Consider the following 21,885-nt stretch of genomic DNA (forward strand, 5'->3'; position numbering starts at 1 on the left):
CTTGCATATGTAAAATCACTTCAAATAGTATTATTAATTATTTTATTTATTTATTATTTATTTATTATTACTATGATCAAGCTCATCCAGGAGCTATTGTGCTGGGCAATACTGAAACAGAGCAAATGACAATCCCTGCCTCCAAGACCTTACAATATAATATCTAATTGATTTTTTACTTATACAAGTGGGGTGCTGTTCGAATACGTTTCTGGGCCAACCCAGAGCAGCACCATTAAGGGATGAATGCTAAAGTGTCTGGTCAGGAAACATGGCAGGGGTATTTTTAAATAAGAAATGATTTCAACCGTATATTTAAAAAATTATAAAACATGTACTGCAATTAGTTTTGTAAAAGTATTTCTTTTCCTTTAAGAATGTAAGCATTTTGGGACAGGGCACTAATAGTAGTTTGGAAAACTTGCGTTTTGTGCAGCACCATATATGAAGGTTTGACAGTGCTATTAATATTAATAAGAACCTTAATTAAGCTGAATTTTGGGGTTGGGCTAAAGTGTGCGTCCAGTGGTTGATTTTGACCTTTTTAAAAAAAAAAGGGGGGGGGGGGAAATGGTTATATGGCTTCTGTTATATCTTTGTTTTCTGGATTTTATTCAGTGAAAAGGCAGGCATACCAGACACAGGTGTTTTGTGAACCTTCTGCATACAGCTAATTTCTGACCTGCAACCTCCTTGTTACTATATGCCAATCACATACATTTGAGATTACCAGTTATATTGAATTGTGCCAAGTAGTAGAATAGTGTTTTTATGCAGAGCGATGTCAGATGGTGTCAACAATTAACACGAAGTCCATGTTTGAACTCTCATCTCCAGAGATCTGGTGTGTTGATCCATTGTGATATTTCACATAAATAAATAATCACTCTTCCCAATTTCTAATTTGGAAGGATTTTAAAATCAGTTATTTCCTTTCACAATGTTATGTTTGAGGTTTTATCAGCCAGAACTGGAATCTGTCTAAATTACACTACTTATTTTAAAAACACTCAGATCTGAGAATTTTAATGTTGATATGGTGACATTCTGGTTTGTCTGGTGTGATCTTTAAGTGCAGGCTCTATTCACTGAGGGTATGGCTACACTTGCAGCTGTATAGCGCTGCCGTGGGAGCGCTCCCGTGGCAGCGCTTTGAAGTGCGAGTGTGGTCATGGCGCCAGCGCTGGGAGAGAGCTCTCCCAGCGCTGAAGGTACTCCACTTCCCCGTGAGGATTAGCTCCCAGCGCTGGGGCACGGCTCCCAGCGCTGGGGCACTGTTTACACTGGCGCTTTGCAGCGCTGTAACTTGCTGCGCTCAGGGGGGTGTTTTTTCACACCCCTGAGCGAGAAAGTTGCAGCACTGTAAAGCGCCAGTGTAGCCAACGCCTCAGTTGCACAAATGTAGCTCACGCATTGCTTCTGCTGATACTACAGAGAAAAGTTAATGAATTTGCATGAGGTGTAGAAATAAGCAATTGTCTAAGATACTGAAAAGCTTCCAGAGCAGGATGATAAGGGCTCAATTTAGCTCTGGAGTGAGCAGGCTCAACTCTCATTGTAGTCCATGAGAAAGTTTCACTCATGCCAGCAGTGAACTGAATCCCAGCATCTATCAAGTGTGCATCATTATCGTGAAGATATGACCTGATGCTGGATAATTGTGATCCAATTCAGTTTTCTGATTGGCCAAATCTCAGGAAGTACCAGAAAATGTACTCAGTTTGACACCATGTACTGTATTACTGACGCTATCGAGTTCTGAATCTGAACTTTCCCCTAGTGTGAGGATAGTCAGACCTGGGTTTTTGGTTTGGTCCATTATAGAGAGGTTGCAGCCATGGTTTCATTGAAAGGCTGATTTTTTTTAACCCTTTGTAAATCAAATACAAAAAAGCTTAATGCTTTCAAATTTGGGGGAGGTTAGTGAGATTGATTTACAGGTGAAAGTTTATAAGTGATAAACTTAAAACTATGGGACATGACACTGAGAGACTTTTGTCTAGGTACAATGAAATAACTTCCCTTTAATCCACATGCAAGACCAACTTTCTCCACAAGTTCCCCTCTCTAATATGCTGAGGTTCTGTGGAAGGCTCAGAGAGGCCTTCAAGCCTCCTTTGCTGTCTAACGGTATCTAGCTTTGGGCACATTATCCAACCCTGACTCTTCAGGGAGAGGCTGGTTGGTCCTCGTGGCTTCTGTGCAATGGGTGACTTGTTCAACCCCTCTTTTTGTAGGAACAGGTTCTAGAAGGCTCATAAATGTTTATACTGCAATAAAAGAGCCTCGACTTGGCTGTGGCTGGTCAGATCAGTTGACGCTGGCTCATGGGGCTTAGGGTGCAGGGCTAAAAATAGCAGTAGAGAAATTTTGGCATGGGCTGGAACCCAGGTTCTGAGACCCCCTCCCCACAAGACAGGAGGGCAGGGGGCCAGGAACAGGGAGGCATGGCACCATCATTTTTTACCTGCCTTAAGAGCAAATGATGGGGGGCAGGGATGGAGAGAAGTGAGGGTGGGGCCTTGGGAGGAAGAGGTAGAGTGAGGACAGGGCCACAGTTCAGGCACTGGTGGTCCCTCGTCCACTTCCAGGGAGCTTCTGGTGCTCCGGCAGGAGGGTCTCAAAGTCTGGGGTCTCTCTTGAGCTTGAATACAGACACTGCTATTTTTAGCTCCACAAGCCTGAGTCAACTGACCTAGGCTCTGAGCATTGCTATTGCAGGCTTTTTACTCCTACAGTCTAGCAGCTGCCAGTGCTACTGGCCCTTTAACTCACTCTGATGCCGAGATAACCCGGGCTGTCTTCTGCTGACAGGAGAGCCCCATGAGAGAGACACTTTGCCAGGCATGTTCATCAAAGAAGGTGTTCCCCAAAACAAAAATACCAAACACAGCATGACCCCTGAAGCAAAAAATCAGGAGAAATAAGTGACTGTAAGGAGAAGGATTTGAAATAAAACCTGGTAAGTAATGCTGGAGCTAATATTTTTCCTATATAAATAACATTGAACCTGCTCATTTTCAGTTGCCTCCTGCTAGCTGTTCCAACACAGAATTAGATTCTATCTGATAGCAGTATGGCATTTGTAGGCAATGTTGCTAGGCAGCATCATGTGCTACATATGAGTGGTCAGCCACCCCTGTGTGACAGTAAAGAATTTTTTTTTTTAAGCTTTAATTCTATATTGAAATAACAATGTAGCTGATTAGGGATAAATGAAAACCACTTAGAGAGGTGTAAGTGAATTGTATACTATGGGCTTGATCCTGCACGCATTGAAGTCAATGGTATAACTCCCAGTGACTTCAGCAGAGCAGGATCAGGTGCTGTGCTGGTAAGTGAAGCTGGCTGTGCCTCTCAAAGCATGAGATTTAGTGCACAGGCTGTTCAGTTTCTAGACTTGTTCTTTGCTGTAAGCCTCACTGCCTGCCAAAAAAATAAATACGAAAATAGCACATAGAAATTCTGATGTTGAGCATTATTATACCATAGCAGCTAGGAGGTTTGATCATGGACCAGGACCCTGTTCTGCCAGGGACTGTACAAATACAGAATGAAGAAAAAAAAAAGGCCCTAACTTCAAGGATCTTACAATTTAAGTATAAGAGAAGAAACAGATACAGATTGGGGGGGTCAGGGGTTATAAAGAAACAATGAGACAATATTGGTGATAGGCACTGAATACATAAATTGAATTAGAAAACTAGCCCCATTGTGGTGGAATTTTTCCAGAGTCTCCTTCCCATGGGTCCAAGTGATGAAGATGTCATCAATGTAGCGTAGGTAGAGAAGGGGTGTGAGTGGATGAGAGCTGAGGAAGCGTTGTTCCAGGTCAGCCATAAAAATGTTGGCATATTGTGGGGCCATGCGGGTGCCTATAGCGGTGCCACTGGTCTGGAGATATATATTGTCATCAAATTTGAAATAGTTGTGTGTGAGGATAAAGTCAGAGCTCAGGGAAGGGGACTCTGGAAAAATTTCACCACAATTTCAACAGCTTCCACCCCACTATCAACCTCAGCCTGGACCAATCTACACGGGAGGTCCACTTCCTAGACACCACAGTGCAAATAAGTGATAGTCATGTTAACACCACCCTATACCGAAAACCCATCGACCGCTATGCCTCCCTTCATGCCTCCAGCTTCCATCCTGAACACACCACACGATTCATTGTCTACAGCCAAGCACTGAGGTACAACTGCATCTGCTCCTACCCCTCAGACAGAGACCAACACCTACAAAATCTCCACCAAGCATTCTCAAAACTACAATACTCACATGAGGAAATAAGGAAACAGATGAACAGAGCCAGACGTGTACCCAGAAGCTTCCTACAGCAAGAAAAGCCCAAGAAAGAAACCAACAGAACTCCACTGGCCATCACATACAGTCCCCAGCTAAAACCTCTCCAACACATCAGAGATCTACAACCCATCCTGGACAATGATCCCCTGCTTTCACAGGCCTTGGGTGGCAGGCCAGTCCTCACCCACAGACAACCTGAAGCATATTCTCACCAGTAACTACACACCACACCATAGTAACTTTAATTCAGGAACCAATCCATGCAACAAACCTCGATGCCAACTCTGCCCACATATCTACACCAGCGACACCATCACAGGACCTAATCAGATCAGACACATCATCACCAGTTCATTCACCTGCACGTCCACCAATGCAATACGCCATCATATGCCAGCAATGCCCCTCTGCTATGTACATTGGTAAAACTGGACAGTCCCTACATAAAAGGATAAATGGACACAAATCAGGTATTAGGAATGGCAATATACAAAAACCTGTAGGAGAACACATCAATCTCCCTGGACACACAATAGCAGATTTAAAGGTGGCCATCCTGCAGCAAAAAAAACTTCAGGACCAGACTTCAGAGAGAAACTGCTGAGCTTCAGTTCATCTGCAAATTTGACACCATCAGATCAGGATTAAACAAAGACTGAATAGCTAGCCAACTACAAAAGCAGTTTCTCCTCCCTTGGTGTTCACGCCTCAACTGCTAGAAGAAGGCCTGATCCTCCCTGATTGAACTAACCTTGTTATCACTAGCCTTATTCTTGCTTGCATATTTATACCTGCCTCTGGAAATTTCCACTACATGCATCCGATGAAGAGGGCATTCACCCACAAAAGCTCATGCTCCAATATGTCTGTTAGTCTATAAGGTGCCACAGGACTCTTTGCTGCTTTTACAGATCCAGACTAACACGGCTACCCCTCTGATACTTGACAAGCAATAATAGAATACCATTTATTTAAATATTTTGGATGTTTTCTACATTTTCAAATATATTGATTTCAATTACACCACAGAATACAAACTGTTCAGTGCTCACTTTATATTTATTTTTATTACAAATATTTGAACTGTAAAAAACAAATAGTATATTTCAATTCACCTAAAACAAATACTGTAGCACAATCTCTTTATCATGAAAGTTGAACTTACAAATGTAGAATTATGTACAAAAAATAGCTGCATTAAAAAATAAAACAATGTAAAACTTTAGAACCTACAAGTCCACTCAGTCCTACTTCAGCCAATTGCTCAGACAAACAAGTTTGGTTACAATTTGCAGGAGATAATGCCACCCATGTCTTGTTTACAATGTCACCTGAACGTGAGAACAGTTGGTCACATGGCACTGTTGTAGTCGCAAAATATTTACATGCCAGATACACTAAAGACTTATATGCATGACTTATAGCATGTCCTTTGGAACGGTGGCTGAAGCATGAAGGTGCATATGAATGTTTAGCATATCTGGCATGTAAATACCTTGCAATGCCAGCTACAAAAGTGCCATGCAAACGTCTGTTCTCACTTTCAGGTGACCTTGTAACTAAGAAGCAGGCAGCATTATCTCCCGTAAAGGTAAACAAACTTGTTTGTCTTAGCAATTGGCTGAATTAGAAGTAGAACTGAATGGACTTGTAGGCTCTAAAGTTTTGCATTGTTTTGTTTTTGAGTGCAGTTATGTAACAAAAAAAAAATCTACATTTGTAAGTTACACTTTCATGATAAGGAGACTACACTACAGTATTTGTATGAGGTGAATTGAAATACTATTTCTTATCATTTTTACAGTGCAAATATTTGTAATAAAAAATATAGATTGAGCAGTGTACATTTTGTATTGTGTTGTAACTGAAATCAATATATTTGAAAATGTAGAAAACCACCCAAAATATTTAATAAATTTCAATTGGTATGCTATTAACAGTGCAATTAATTTTTTAATCACAGTTAACTGAAATTAACTCAAATTAACTCACGCAATTAATCGACAGCCCTAGTTTTCCATGTGTGTGTGTGTGTGTGTGTGTGTGTGCGGGGAACAATGGTTCTGATACCTTTTGACAATTGTTTTTCTGTTTGTGGGTGTACAAAGAAGACGTATCAAATTCCAACAACATCTTACTTCCAGTGGGACAAACCCTGCCCTCAGATGCATGAACTTGACTCCCTTTCAAGCATATGAGAGTTGCTACAGCAAATACAGAATTTGACCCATTATTTGAAAATTAGATGCTTCAGTTTGAGTCAAACTTTGAATGTATTTGCTGGAGAGCTCCTTGGAGGTATAATAGACAATATTTGACTTCACAAATAAAATGGCTGGGCCAAATCCTGAATGGTCTTCATTACCTGCAACTCCCACAGATGCCAGTGGCAGTTGCAGTACCACAACAGTTGTCTTAAGTTCTTATACCACTAACACAATTGCATAATTGAATGGAATCAGGGTTTTCAGACTAATTGTGGTTCTACAGTTTGAGATAGCCATGGCTGTCTGCTAAAAGGTCTGTACAATGCTTTAGAAGACATGATTTGCTGGATAGTTTGTTACATCAAAAAAAATACTGTGCGGGTTTAATGCAGACAGAAAAATATTGAAGAAGTTCTGAGCTTCAGAGCACCTTATTTCACAGGTGGGATGAAGGCCCTGCTGATTGTAAGACAAAATGGGTAAAGAGAACTGCAGTGCTCTCTGGGAGATTGTTGATGACTGATTCAGCACAAGTTTACTGCAAGGAGTGCAAAGCACAATCTCTCAAAGCAACACAAAAGTGTCAGGCTACCCCATGTCAGGTATGTACAAGCATGTAGCTGTCCAGCACATTCAGGTGTGTCAAGATACCATACTATGAAAGGATCAGGGAACTCTGCATCTCAAGAATATCTATCCAATTTCAGTCACCCACAGCTCAGGAAAATGTGAGATGGAAGAACATGCATCCCAGAGGATGCTTTGGAAATCAATTCCTCAGAGTTAAGGAAAATTAGAAGTGCCCTGGTGGGTTTGTAGTTACGGACATCCTTCCAATTTCAAAATCTCATTACTGGCTGTTTATGAACAATTTTTTTGCTAACAATGTTTTCTGTGTGAGAAAAAGTTTTCCAGCAAGTGATCATTCCAATTTTCTTTAAAAAACCCCATGAACTGCAACTCATTTTCTGAAGATATGGTGACACAAAGAAACACCTTGCAGTCTTTTCTGGGGCTAACATCAGACCAGATAAACAGACAATGAAGTCATAAGAACAGTTATTTTGTACTGTGAGACTAACAACAAAGCCTGTTTTGGAGCAAATTCTGGGCATGTATGATAAAAGGCAGATTGCCAAAGATGCTATTCACATGGTGCTCTGAGACAATGGGTCTGACAAAATAAAAGCTTTTAGTGACTGAATTAAGGATGCTTTATTAGAACAACCATCTGCCCAGCCATATTCAGCCAGAGGCTGGTCAACATATTTCAACTAATAGTCAATTATGAAATTGGTGAATCTTCCTGTTACTTGGAATTTGTGTTTGCTCCATATCCAGAATATACATTGGAACTGAAATTTGTCTCGACAAATACCAACGATTTAGGCCACTTTCAGATCTTCCCTGAAACAGTTGTAAATGTAAGGTTTACTTCCACTGTCTCTAAGATGCACAGGATACAAATGGAGTTAACCGACTGTTGATTGCAGATGTCGTAGCCAAGTGGAATGTCACCTACGACATGCTTGGACATGTGCTGGAAAATGAATGGGATCTCATTATTTTAATGTCCCAGTAGAATCTCTCAAAGACTGTAATTCTAGTGCTGAAGTAATAAGAATTAACCTGAAAAATAACCTTTGACCAAGCCTATGTTTGTCTACATATACACTTTGTTCACACTAAGCTGGGGTATAAATCTGCCCTGCATTAGCCTGCCATGTGCTATGTGTCCATGTGGCCCCTGCTGCTGCACCCTAAAATTCTCTAGTGCACTTTGATCCACCCCATTTTCCATTTCAATGTTAGCGCTCACAACACACGTTCTATAAAACACCCCAGAGGTCTTGCAGCTAAACCAAAGAGCAGATTTGACATTACTGGTATTTCTAAAGTAGAAAAACACAAGGGGAAAAATACTTTAAAAAAACCAATAACCTTTTCAGGCCTTTTGCTTATCTAGCATAAAGAAGCAAAAGAGGACACAATCTAAAAACTAATAGGCAGATTAGCTGTAAACCCCACAGAATCTGAGTGTTTTAGGCACTTTGCAGATACAGTGCTATGTCTTACCTATTTTTTGCAGTGATCTGTTTACAATGAGATACTTAACAGAAGTTAGTTATCTAGATGTAAAATCCTAGTGGAAACAAGGTGCAGGTAGTTTTTACTTTGATGTAACTAACCCATGTCAACTCTATACTCCTCCTGGATATAGACTACTTTGATGAGCTACTTCAAGATAAAAAAAAAACAACTGTGCACTGTCTCTACTATGATTTTACATTGAACTGGCTATCTCAAGTTAGTTACCTTGGTGTAAGACACCTTTATTGCAGTGAAGACATGGTCTTAGTCACATCAGGCTTACTAAAGTTTACAGGCAATTTATCATGGTATGTAAATGTGTATACTTTAGGAAGCTTGCACTGTTCTAAAAATGTACAGTGAGAGCGCTTCAGGAAATAAATTGTTGTCTATAAGATCATCTAATCTCCATGCCCAGAGAGTTGCACTGCTCCTCCATGACATCCACAAAGAAATAGTGGCTCTCTGATTAACAATTGCATGACAGAGAAGAGAAGGAAAAATACTGTGTACTATTGGTAATTCCTGAGTCCAACGGCTGGACAAATATCATGAAAACACATGGATCCCTGTCAGAGCATCCCATGTTACATTTACATTCTCCTCAAACACTCGGCCCAGAAAAAGCCTGAGGAGAAGGAATTAAATGGTTAAAATGACTGAACAGCAAGCTGTGGAATGCCTCATGTGACTCATTGGCTTTATTGTATGCAGTGTTGTTGTAGCAGTGTTGGTCCCAGAATATTAAAGAGACGGGGTGAGTAAGATAATATTTTTTTATTGGGCCAACTTCTGTTGCTGAGAGACACAAACTTTCGAGCTTACACAGAGCTCTTCTTCAGGTCTGGAAAATTTATTCAGAGTATTGTGATGCTGGCAGCCAGGTGTCAGCTCTTGCTCAGATTGCAGGCATTAGTTGAGAAACTTGTGTCTGGAGACCAGACCAGGTCACCTGTATGTTAGTTTTGCTCAAAATAGATAATCATTTAAGAATGTATTTTGTGTTTAGTCTCTATGACAGTGGTGGGCAAACTTTTTGGCCTGAGGGCCACATCAGGGTTGCGAAACTGTATGGAGGGCTGGGTAGGGAAGGCTGTGCCTCCCCAAACAGCCTGGCTCCTGCCCCCTATCCACCCCCTCCCACTTCCCGCCCCCTGACTGTCCCCCTCAGAACCCCCAACCCATCCAACGCCCCACTGCTTCTTGTCCCCGGACTGCCCCCTTCTGGGACCCCCTCCCCCACCCGGACCCCACCCCCTATCCAACCCCCCCGTTCCCCATCCCCTGACTGCCTCTCCCCCAGAACCTCCACCCCATCCAACTACCCCCTGCTCTGTCCCCTGACTGCCCCCTGGGATCCACTGCCTCTTATCCAACCACCACCCACCCGCTTGCTCCCCTGCTTCCCCCCCACCTGCTTACCATGCCACTCAGAGCAGCAGGAGCTTGCAGCCCTGCCGCCCGGCTGGAGCCAGCCATGCTGCCGTGCTGCCCAGCAGGAGTGGCAGGCCAGACCGCTGGCGGCGTGGCGAGGTGAGGCTGTGGAGGAGTGGGGACAGCAGAGGAGAGGCCAGGGGCTAGCCTCCCCGGCCGGGAGCTCAGGGGCTGGGCAGGATGGTCCTGCAGGCTGGATGTGGCCCACGGGTGGTAGTTTGCCCACCTCTGCTCTATGAAATGCTTGTAAGCTACTGCATAGCATAAATTAATGTCAGTATTCCATACTATAAGAAAATATACAAGTTTTGCTTTATAACTTTAAAATGTTTTCCCTGCACTTGTGAACTCAAGCACAGGAACCTCTCCTCTCCCCTTGCCCCGCCTTGCCTTCTCCCCACTGCTCCCATCCATCAAAATTAGATGGGTCATCAAGAATCAATCACAATACAAATGATTGGTTAATGGCCCTATTGCACCTAAGAAATGCTACATGCAAGGAAGCTAGTCCTGTGGACTTGGAAGCTGAATGAAGGAAATAAAACAAAGTCACAGGAAATTTGTCCATTTTTTTGGCAGTTTGAACTCTGAAGGGCCAGAGGCTAAACTGAAGCCAGAGATCCCCAGGTGTTGCCTCCTGGGTCTACCCTGAAAGGCACTTTGATTTGACAGATCACTACAACACTGTCACTCTTAGGATTTAGATGGTAACTCATTGGTGTGTGTTTGATTGCTTTAACCTCTTATTTCTTTTTGCTGGTTGATAAACTTTTAGATATTTTATTACAGGATTGGCTACAGGTGTGTTCTTTGATGTAAGTTCTAGGGTACCAATTGATCTGGTGGTAAGTGACTGGTCTCTTGGGACTGGAAGGAACCTGAATATTGTGTGATTTTTTATGTAAGTGACCATTTATCACTGAGAGCAGGTCTACACAATGCACTTACTTTAGTATAACTACGTCGCTGAGTGGCTTTAACCCCCCCCCCCATGAAGACAGCGCTATGTTGGCGGGAGAGCTTCTTCTGATATAGTTACCCCCTCTGGCACAGGTGGCATTATTAAGCTGTTGGGAGAGCTCTCTCCTGTTGGCTTAGAGTATCTTCACCAGAAGCGCTACAGCAGCCCAGCAGCTGCGCCAATGCGCGTTTGTAGTGTAGGCCTGCCCTAAGTCCAGTTTGTATGGGTGGCAAGATAGTCCCCTTAGACTACTCCAGTCTGTCTGTGACTCCATAGTAAGACTGTTACATTGATACAAGAATTCACATTTGTTATTGGCTTGGTGAAATTGAATTATAGAACCTACCACCAGTTTGGGGTGTCTGCCCTGAGGTAGACACTCACAATCGTGAGCCACTCCAGACAGCGTAACAGGTATGTCTACACTACAATTAGACACCAGCAGCTGGCCCTTGCTAGCTGACTAGGGCTTGGGCAAAGGGCTGTTTAATTGGGGTGTAGACTTCCAGACTTCCATCCTAGTACCCATGGCTTTTCCCATGGGTCTCCAACAGTTTGGAGAGACAATTTGTTATTTAATGTAAATTGTTATGGGTGACGATGAAATGGATGAGTTCAGCAATGTGTTTGGGATGAATATCTGAGTGTTGTCCAATATCTTGTAAATATCTGAGGCATCAATAATGCCATCATGGTGAGGGATGTTGTTGCATAAGGAGGTGACATCTGTGGTGGCAAGAATGGTGTTGAGGGAGGCTGTTAATGTTGCTGAGTTTCTGGAGGCAGTAGGTTGTGTCCTGGAGGAAGCTGGCCCTTTGTGTGTTGAGTGGCTTGAGGATGGTTTCTGTGAGTTCTGATATTCCTTCAGTAGGAGTGCTGGGGCCAGATATGATGGGTTTGCCTGGGTTCCCTTGTTTGTGTATTTTGTGAAGCATGTAAAAGGTCCCTATGGTGGATTCACTGAAGATGAGTTTAGAGTTTCTTTTGAGTTTTTTGGGGGGGATGATTTGATGTTATCCTTAAGTTCCTAGGTAAATTGTATTGTGGTGTCTTTTGAGTTCTTTATAGTAGATGGTGTCAGAGTTGTCTGTTAGCCTAGTTAATGTAGTCACACAATTGACAACTACTGCTATGATGATCAACACCCCCCCACAACACACCTTTCAAGATCCATGCTGTGAGATCCATGTGTAGGATGCATGTGGTGTATCTCATCCAATGTACTAAATGCTCCAACAACAATGTGGGTGAAACCAGACAATCACTACACTTGCAAATGAACTCACCCAGAAATCTGATAAAGACAAAAATACCCTATCACCTGTGGGTGAACACTTTACAGACAAATTACTCTATTTGACCTCAGAAACCTGCACAACACCTTCAAAATACAAAGCTTGGAGTTTAAATTCATAACTTTGCTAGATACTAAAAATCATGGACTTAGAGACACTTAATTTATGGCTTATTACTGTGAGACTGCATCCCATATTTGTCATAACCATATTATAATATGACTATGGCATAATTATGATGCATTTTGTACAATGCAAGTCACGTGAGGTGTCATTGGAAAGGTTATGATTTGCTGAATACGATTGTCCTATTTGTATGCATGTATCATTTTTGTATCTGAAGTTATGACTATTGACTATATTTCTGTATTTCACATGTAGTCACACCTGGGTAACACCTACTAGACTAAATGGTTCGTTGTAAAGGGCCTATTCAGAGTAATAGAAATATTAGACCTTAGGAGAAGATTATCCCCCACTGAGTGAGCCTTCTTGAGAACACTCCAGACAGCATGTAAGTAATGGCTGCTATGACTCTACAAGGACATGTGACCAGGCCACATGATTCTGGACTCCATCTTGGGATGCCAGTATTTTTCCACAAACCAATCTGGGAACCAAGCTTTGAAACAAAGGGTTCCCGCCGTATGCTAAAGCCAGGGGCGGCTCCAGGCCCCAGCACACCAAGCACGTGCTTGGGGCGGCAAGCCGTGGGGGGTGCTCTGCCGGTGCTGCGAGAGCGGCAGGCAGGCTGCCTTCGGTGGCTTGCCTGCGGGAGGTCCGCTGAAGCCGCGGGACCAGCGGACCCTCCACAGGCAAGCCGCCAAAGGCAGCCTGCCTGCTGTGCTTGGGGCGGCGAAATGCCTAGAGCTGCCCCTGGCTAAAGCTATATAAGGCAGGGAGTGACATCATCTGGTGTTCTTCACTATAACTCCCCACACAAGATGACTTCTGGAAACATCTGAGGACCAAAGACTGAAGGTAAAGCTAAAGGGATTTCTAGCCTGTGTATGAAACACCTGACGATTCCAAGCTGCAAAGCAAGTGTCACTTGTGCCTTAAGAATCTATAAGTCTGCCTGTATCATCAGTTAGGGTGCAAATCTGCTATTCATATCCAATCTAGTATATTAAATTTAGGTTGCATTTTTGTTTATTTGCTAGGTAGTCTGCTTTGATCTGTTTGCTATCACTTAAAAGCTCTCTTTTGTAGTGAATAAACTTGTTTTTGTTTTAATGTAAACCAGTGAACTTTGACTGGAGTGCTTGGGAAAAATCTCTGCTTGGTTACCACAAGTGCGCATTGTTCCCTTCATATTAAGGGAGAGGCGGACTGGGTATTAAACCCATATACTGGCCAGATTTGACCATGGCAGGACGGTACTGCTCTAGGGTCCTACGTTGGGAAGCTGGTGGTTAGAGAGCCTGCATGTAACTGCAGCTGGGTGTGTCCCTACCTGTGTGAATGGTGGTGAAAGTGCAGGCTGGAGGGCTTTGCAGCTTGTCACAGCAGCACAGTGTGAGAGGGAGCCCAGGCTGGTGGGTCAGAGGGCTCAGTGGTATCCTATTTCTAGGTGGCACTGCAAGGGGAACACATCACAATTACAACCATCTATAACTCAATAAAATCACCCCAGCATTTGCCCCCACACCTGGTGACTGAGGGGTGTTAACTGGCCACTTCACCTTGAATGGTCCCTTGAAATGTGTTTACTTTCGCTAAACAATCTGTTCCACCTTGTATTTAGCTGACACTGAGGGCTTGGCTACACTGGAGAGTTGCAGCACTGGTGGTGGGTTTACAGCGCTGCAACTTACTCACCGTCCACACTTGCAAGGCACATACAGTGCTGCATCTCCCTGGCTGCAGTGCTGGCTGTACTCCTGCTCTGCCTCGGGTATAACTATTGCAGCGCTGGTGAGGCAGCTCTGCTCTGCCAGTGTGGCCACCAAAAGCGCTATAATTGACCTCCAAATACCTCTGGAGGCATCCCAGAATGCCTGTTCAGTCACTCTGCTCATCAGTTCACACTCTACTGCCCTGGCCTCAGGTGACCTGCCCTTTAAATGCCCCGGGAATTTTAAAAATCCCCTTCCTGTTTGCTCAGCCAGGTGTGGAGTGCAATCAGTGAATCTTTCCAGGTGACCATGCCTCCACGCGCCAAACGAGCCGCAGCATGGAGCAATGGCGAGTTGCTGGACTTCATCAGTGCTTGGGGTGAGGAAGCTGTGCAGTCCCAGCTGCACTCCAGCTGTAGGAATTACTATACCTATGGGCAGATATCAAGGGCCATGCTGGAAAGAGGCCATGACTGGGACGCGGTGCAGTGCAGGGTTAAAGTGAAGGAGCTGCAGAGTGCCTATTGCAAAGCCCGCGAGGGAAACCGCCGCTCCAGCACTGCCCCCACAACCTGCTGTTTTTACAAGGAGCTGGACGAGATACTTGGGGGTGACCCCACTGCCAATCCGACCACCACGATGGACACTTCAGAGTGGGGGGGGGGAGAAGGGGGGAGGAAACCGAGAGTGAGGGTACTGGGGTGGGGGGAGACACCCCGGAGTCCCAGGAGGCATGCAGCCAGGAGCTCTTCTCAAGCCAGGAGGAAGGTAGCCAATCGCAGCAGCCAGTACTTGGTGAAGGACAAGCAGAGGAGCGGGTTACGCTAAGCGGCTTTTATTTTCAGGATGGAAATGTTTCGGGAGAGGAGCGGGGGTTAAGGCTGCATGCATGCATGCCTAGATGTGGAATAGACCATTGATGTGGTCTATCATGTCGTGGTAATCAGCCTCGGTAATCTCTTCAAAAGTTTCAGCAGAGCGTGGGCAATGCGCTTGCACAAGTTTATAGGGAGAGCCACTGTGGTCCTTGTCCCAGTCAAGCTAACATGTCCGCACCACTGTGCTGCAAGGGGTGGGGGGACCATTGCTGCACACAGGCAAGCTGCATAGGGGCCAGAGTGGAATCTGCATTGCTGTAGAAGACCCTCCTGCTCTTCCCAGGTGACCTGCAGCAGCAAGATATCTTCCAGGATTAACTCCTGTGGAAAATGTTGGGAGAGTGTTCAGTGCAGATGCCCCTTGTAGCTGTTTGCTGTCCCCAATGCACAGAAACCCCTGCACAGCCCTGAAGCAATCAGTCCCCCTTACTCACCATTTCGTGGCTCCTGTGGGTTATGTGCGCTCTGTTTGGTATGGGAAAAGTATGCTAAAGTGAAGACTGTAAACTCCTTCACTGTGTGGGAATAACTGTCTGGATAAGATTATAAACAATGCCGCCTCTGTTAACTGTTGCCATTTTTGCCTTTCGAAAAAAGTGTCTTTGACTACTGGACTGCCCGTATCATCGACTGCTCAGAGGCTACAAAACCTCAGGAAGAAGCCGCGAAAAAGCAAAGACGACATGCTGAAAGCAGTTATGGTTCAGTCTGCCAGAAAGAGTAAAAAAACTGCAGGACTGGAGGAAAAGGGAAAACAGGATCCGCCAGAAAAACGCAGCAGCTAAGAAGAAAGCACAAAACAGCTGATAAGCATCCTGGCGCGCCAAGCGGACTCTATCCAGTCACTCGTAGCCATACAGGCAGAGCACTACCGTGCCGGTCGCCCCCACCCCCCAGCTCTTTCCCTTGTGCTCCAATGTCAGCTCCAAACCCCCTTCCCCAGCATCCAGGTTCTTATCACCACCAGCTGCCCCGAACACCTGTACGTTCACCAACCAGCCCTGAGAACTATGACCCTTACCCTCTGCACTCAACCCCCATCACCATGCAGTATTTTCATCCTGAAGTGCAGCAGTCATTGCACAGCACTCCAGACAGGACATATTCAAACCTGTGACTGTACAGTTCCCCACCACACACCCCTGCCCTTTCAGGTTCCCAAAATGATGTGCGTCTGTCAAGGAAGTTATTTTCTTTTCAATAAATGAATTCTTGGCTTTGAAAACAGTCTTTATTATTGCAGAAATTGAAAGATACCGTAGCCCAGGAAAGAAACAGGCATTGCAAATCAGCTTAGGAAAAACAGATTCCTACTAACATTGTAACTACTGCACTTCACTCCCGTGCAAGGCAACAAACATTACTGTTGGCTTTCAGCCTCAAATTCCTCCCTAATCCTTGTAGCCCTGTGCTGGGCCTCTCTAGTAGCCCTGCTCTCTGGCTCTGCAAATTCAGCCTCCAGGCGTTGAACCTCAGCGGTCCATGCCTGACTGAATGTTTCACCCTTCCCTTCACAAATATTATGGAGGGTACAGCACGTGGATATAACTGCAGGGACGCTGCTTTCCCCCCCAAGTCTAGCTTCCCATACAGAGATCGCCAGCGCCCTTTTAAATGGGCGAAAGCACACTCCACAGTCATTCGGCACCGGCTCAGCCTGTAGTTGAACTGGTCCTTGCTCCTGTTAAGCATCCCTGTATACGGTTTCATGAGCCAAGGCATTAACGGGTAAGCGGGGTCTCCAAGGATCACAATGGGCATTTCGACGTCCCCTACTGTGATCTTCCGGTCTGGGAAAAAAGTCCCGGCCTGCATCTTCCTGAACAGGCCACTGTTCCGAAAGATGCATGCATCATGCACCTTTCCAGGCCAGCCTGTGTTAATGTCAATGAAACGCCCACGGTGATCCACAAGCGCCTGGAGAACCATAGAGAAATACCCCTTCCGATTAACGTACTCGGATGCTAGGTGGGGTGGTGCCAGAATAGGAATATGCGTCCCATCTATCACCCCTCTACAGTTAGGGAAACCCATTTGTGCAAAGCCATCCACAATGTCCTGCATGTTCCCCAGAGTCACGGTTCTTCTTAGCAGGATGCAATTAATGGCCCTGCAAACTTGCATCAACATGATTCCAACGGTCGACTTTCCCACTCCAAACTGGTTCCCGACCGATCGGTAGCTGTCTGGAGTTGCCAGCTTCCAGATTGCAATAGCCACCCACTTCTCCACTGGCAGGGCAGCTCTCAATCTCATGTCCTTGCGCTGCAGGGTGGGGGCCAGCTCAGCACACAGTCCCATTAAAGTGCCTTTTCTCATCCGAAAGTTCTGCAGCCACTGCTCGTCATCCCAGACTTCCATGACGATGTGATCCCACCACTCAGTGCTTGTTTCCCCGAGCCCAAAAGCAGCGTTCCATGGTGCTGAGCATTTCCGTGAATGCCACAAGCAATTTAATGTCATACATGTCAGGCGACTCGATATCATCATCGTCGGACTCCTCACTGTCACTTTGGAGCTGAAGGAATAGCTCAACTGCCAAACGTGATGTGCTGGCGAGACTCATCAGCATATTCCTCAGCAGCTCGGGCTCCATTTCCCACAGAAATCGCGCTGCACAGAAACCGTTGGGAGAGTCACAATGGCACCAAACGTGGACGGAAAAACATTGACTGCTGGGATGTGAAGTGATGCATCACGGGGCATTGGGACAGGAAGCGGAATGACCTGCATCCTTCCGTCCCCTTCCCACAACCGGTGGCGCCAAAATGGGACGAGGTGCTCTGTGGGATAGCTGCCCATAATGCACCACTCCCAACAGCCCTGCAAATGTGGCTACACTGCAGCGCTGGTAGCAGTCAGTGTGGCCACACTCCTGCGCTTTCCCTACACAGCTGTACGAAGACAGCTGTAACTCCCAGCGCTGCACATCTGTAAGTGTAGCCAAGCCCTGAGTACCTTTCCCAGACCTGAAGAAGAGCTCTGTGCTAGCTCGAAAGCTTGTCTCTCACCAACAGAAGTTGATCCAATAAGATACAAGGTGGGTGAGATAGTGTCTCTCTCATTGGCTTTATTGTAAACTGGAAAATTCATGGAATGAAAGTTGAGTTTTTACGTGGAACGGCTCATTTTTCACTTTGTATTTAACACTATCAGACTTCAGACTTGGTAGTGCTAGTGTAGCACCTAATTAATATGCCTATACCAAATGTTTCCAACACCTGGTGTGACAGAAGAGCTTTCATGCAAGGAGACTCACTTCTTACTTTCCACTTCACGCCCTCAGAGTTCACACTTGATGCTGTTAGGTAGAACTGTTATTGCAAAGTCTCAATGCAACATCAATGGGATACACTGAAAGACAAGTTTACCATTTCAAACAGGCTTTTATTGTCAAATAAAAAGCAACTTAAATTTTGCCTTAAAATGAGCTATGAAGGAAAGAATTATACTTGAAAATAATAACGATGCCTGTATCCTCTCAATTTTCCCCAGACTTGCCAGTCTTTTGGCGGTTGCTGAACATAGATACAGAGAAAAATGGAAACATCCAGCTAATAATGTTCCCTGTTATGTCACAGCTCTACAAACACTCTTGTTATTCTTGCATATTTCAGAAGTAAAGAGACCTTTCTAGATAAATTCTGTATTGAACTGGAATTAAGTTTGTACAAATATATCAATAATTTAAGGGGGAAAAATTAGAAATTTGCATTAAAAAGCAAAACAAAAGAAATAACCCAGACATTGGAAAGCCAGAACACTAACCGAAATTGAAACTTAATCTTAAGGGGAAGGGGGGGCGGTGTGGAAATCACATTCAAGTAATTGTTCAGGCTCCTTGATTTTAGAAGCTTCTCTTTTTTTCCACTGGTATGACACCATGCACACCTGTGCACTATGTCCTACAAAGTTGCTATTCTTACTGTCAAAAGTACACCAGTCCATACATCTTTTCCTCCACTATAGAACTAGTCAGTGAATAAGCAAAATTGGCTCACTCAGTGACCAATTACCAACTATTCCTTTTAATATTGCTGTCATACAGTTAATATATCTATTAACATAAGTGGAGTTAAAAATAGGACATAAAATCCCTTCCCTCCAACTACAATGGGTAGGAGAGAGCTTGGAAAGTAACTAGTGAACCAAAGTAAGGCTCAAAGGGGTTTGAGCTATAGGGTTGCCAGGAGTCCGGGTTTTGACTGGAATGGTCCCTGGCACTGCTGACCAGGCTGTTAAAAGTCCAGTTGGTGGCATAGCAGGGCTAAGGCAGGCTCCCTGCGACTTCTGGAAGTGGCCAGCATGTCCCTGTGGCCCCTAGGTGCAGGGATGGCTAGGGAGGCTCCACGTGCTGTCCCTGCCCCGAGCACAGGCTCCACAGCTCCCATTAGCCAGGAACTGCAGCCAGTGGTAGCTGCGGGGACGGTGCCTGCAGATAGGGGCAGCGTGCAAAGCCCCTGGCCACCCCTATGCCTACGAGTCAGAGGGACATACTGACTGCTTCTGGGAGCCAGCTAAGGTAAGCACCGCCCAGAGCCTGCACCCTGCACCCTCTCCCGCACCCTCTCCCACACCCCAGCTCCCTGCCCCAGCCCTGAGCCCCCTCCCATACTCTGAACCCCTTGGTCCCAGACCTGAGCTCCCTCCTGTACCTCAAACCTCTCATCCCCAGCCTCACACCAAATCTCACAACCCTTTTCAAGAGTCTCTTTTAGTGGGGAGTCAGTGAAGAACCACAGTGATGTCACTCCCCTGCCTTAAATAGCTTTTGCATATGGTGGGAATGCTTTGTTTCAAAGCTTGGTTCCCACACCAGTCAGTTGAAAAACACTGGTATTCCAAGATGGAGTCCAGCACCAGGTGACATGTGCCTGTAGTGTCATAGCAGCCGTGCGTTAGAGGCTGTTGGTAGTGCCCTCAGAAAGGCCCCCTGTGGGAGATAAACTTCTAAAGCCTATTGTTTTCTCTAATGGCCCTTCCCAGCCAGCCATCTAGACTGATTACACTCTGTCCCGTAGGCTTTCCCCAGCTGTAAACACATTTGTAATACAGATATATAGTCAATATTCCTAACTTCAGATACAAAAATGATATATGCATACAAATAGGCTAATCATATTCAGTAAATCAATTATATCTTTTCAATGATATCTTACATGACCTGTCTTGCCATAATCATATCATAATATCTCTATGAAGAATATGGGGTGCAGTGTCACAGTAGGAATGTAGAACTTTAAAGAGGGAAATGTAATTGACTGCTAAACTGTATTATGATATATATATACACACACACACACACCCCTCAGAGCTGGAAAGGACCTTGAAAGGTCATTGATTCCAGCCCCCTGCCTTCACTTCACTAGGAGGACCAAGTACTCATTTTGCCCCAGATCCCTAAGTGGCTCCCCATCAAGGATTGAACTTACAACCCTGGGTTTAGTAGGTCAATGCTCAAACCACTGAGCTATCCCTCCCCCATGTTCTGGGGATGTGTAAAACACCTTATTTAAGCTAACCTTAACCATACCTAGCAGAGCATTAAATAATTTTATAGTGAGCACAGCTGGTATGTATCTTGCTCAGATGGAAGTTCTGTAGCTAGTCCATATCTGGCACAGGAGCATGATATTGACCCATTCCAGTCATTGTTTTTGAGGAGACTTTTTCCACTGTGCAGCTAAATTAGCCATGCACATATACAGGGCAAATCATTTGAATACACTTTATGACTGAATGTGATCTGCCCTTGCATGAGAGTATAGGGGCAAAGGGGCACACAAGAAGCCCACAGAAGGAATAATCAGTTTTTCCCTGGGCCCAGCACCTTTTGAAGTCAGAAACCTCTGATCAAAGTCAGTATTTTTCATTCACTTTGCTCTACCATTATCTGATTCAGTAGCATTTCTACCTTCTTTGAACTGGTGTAAGTGACTGCACAAGTTACATGCTAGAAGATAATCAGGCTCCTTCTGAAGAGGGACTGCTTGACTCTTGCTTTTTTCTGTGAAAAAGTTATTTGAAAGGAAGGGCTGGGAAATTTTGGACCTCTGCAGGACCTGTGAAGCTAGGCCAGTGTACTCAGGGGATGAATCTTTGTCACGCCAATGAAGAATAGTAGTTACTTTGAATCAGAGTTACTGTGTTGTGATGCACTGTGACCATAAGACTTATGATGTCCTTACCTCATTCTTTATGTATTTGGGTTTTGAAAACAATGTGAACCCAACGTGACAGAGTTCTGTCCTTGTCCCCATGGGTCCCACATTTCCTGGCAGATTATGCTAGCCTCAGAGGCTCACTGTGACCCCTCACTTAACCCTTCTCTCTCTAGAGACAAGGGTCACAGTCTACTGAGCCATTTTCATAAGCCAGCAAGGGAGGTGCGGAGAAGCTATCCTCCCTTGCACAGTCTCTGTTGTCTCTCAGTGATTAATCAAGGGGGCAAAGAGGAGAACCCAGGCCCACCCTCTACACCAGACTCCAGCCTAGGGACCCTAATAGTATCAGCTATGGTAGCTGATCTTCTAAAAACAGGACATGTACAATTCCCTGGGCTACTTCCTCACAGCAGCCCCCACTGCCTCAAGCTCTATTTCACCCTTACCTCAGGGCCTCCTTCCTTGTGCCTCATATGGCATGTACTGCTCAGTCTCTCCAACAATACAGCTTCCTCCCACAGCTCCCAACATACACCCCCCCCCCCCCACCAACTGGGAGGCTTTTAACTAGTTTCAGCCAGCCCCTGATTGGCTTCAGGTGTCCCAATCAATCCAGCTGTCTTCACTGCTTTCTGGAAGGATCTTAATTGGCCTCTGGATGCTGGAAGAGCTAATTCCTGAGGACAACCAGCAGGAGGTGCTGCAGGGG

General features: G+C 45.0%; 1 long non-coding RNA gene across 1 annotated transcript; it reads right to left on the bottom strand.

Annotated features, from left to right (window-relative positions):
- Positions 1 to 7,705: 7,705 nt before the first annotated feature.
- Positions 7,706 to 21,683, bottom strand: LOC120399023. The gene is made up of 3 exons (XR_005594889.1): positions 21,623 to 21,683; positions 18,272 to 18,366; positions 7,706 to 8,055 (listed from the first exon to the last, which is right to left on the bottom strand). It is a non-coding gene; the product is annotated as an uncharacterized LOC120399023 (long non-coding RNA).
- Between the last annotated feature and the right edge of the window lie 202 nt (positions 21,684 to 21,885).

The sequence above is a fragment of the Mauremys reevesii genome, linkage group 2, assembly GCF_016161935.1.
Source record: "Mauremys reevesii isolate NIE-2019 linkage group 2, ASM1616193v1, whole genome shotgun sequence".
NCBI lineage: Eukaryota > Metazoa > Chordata > Testudines > Geoemydidae > Mauremys > Mauremys reevesii.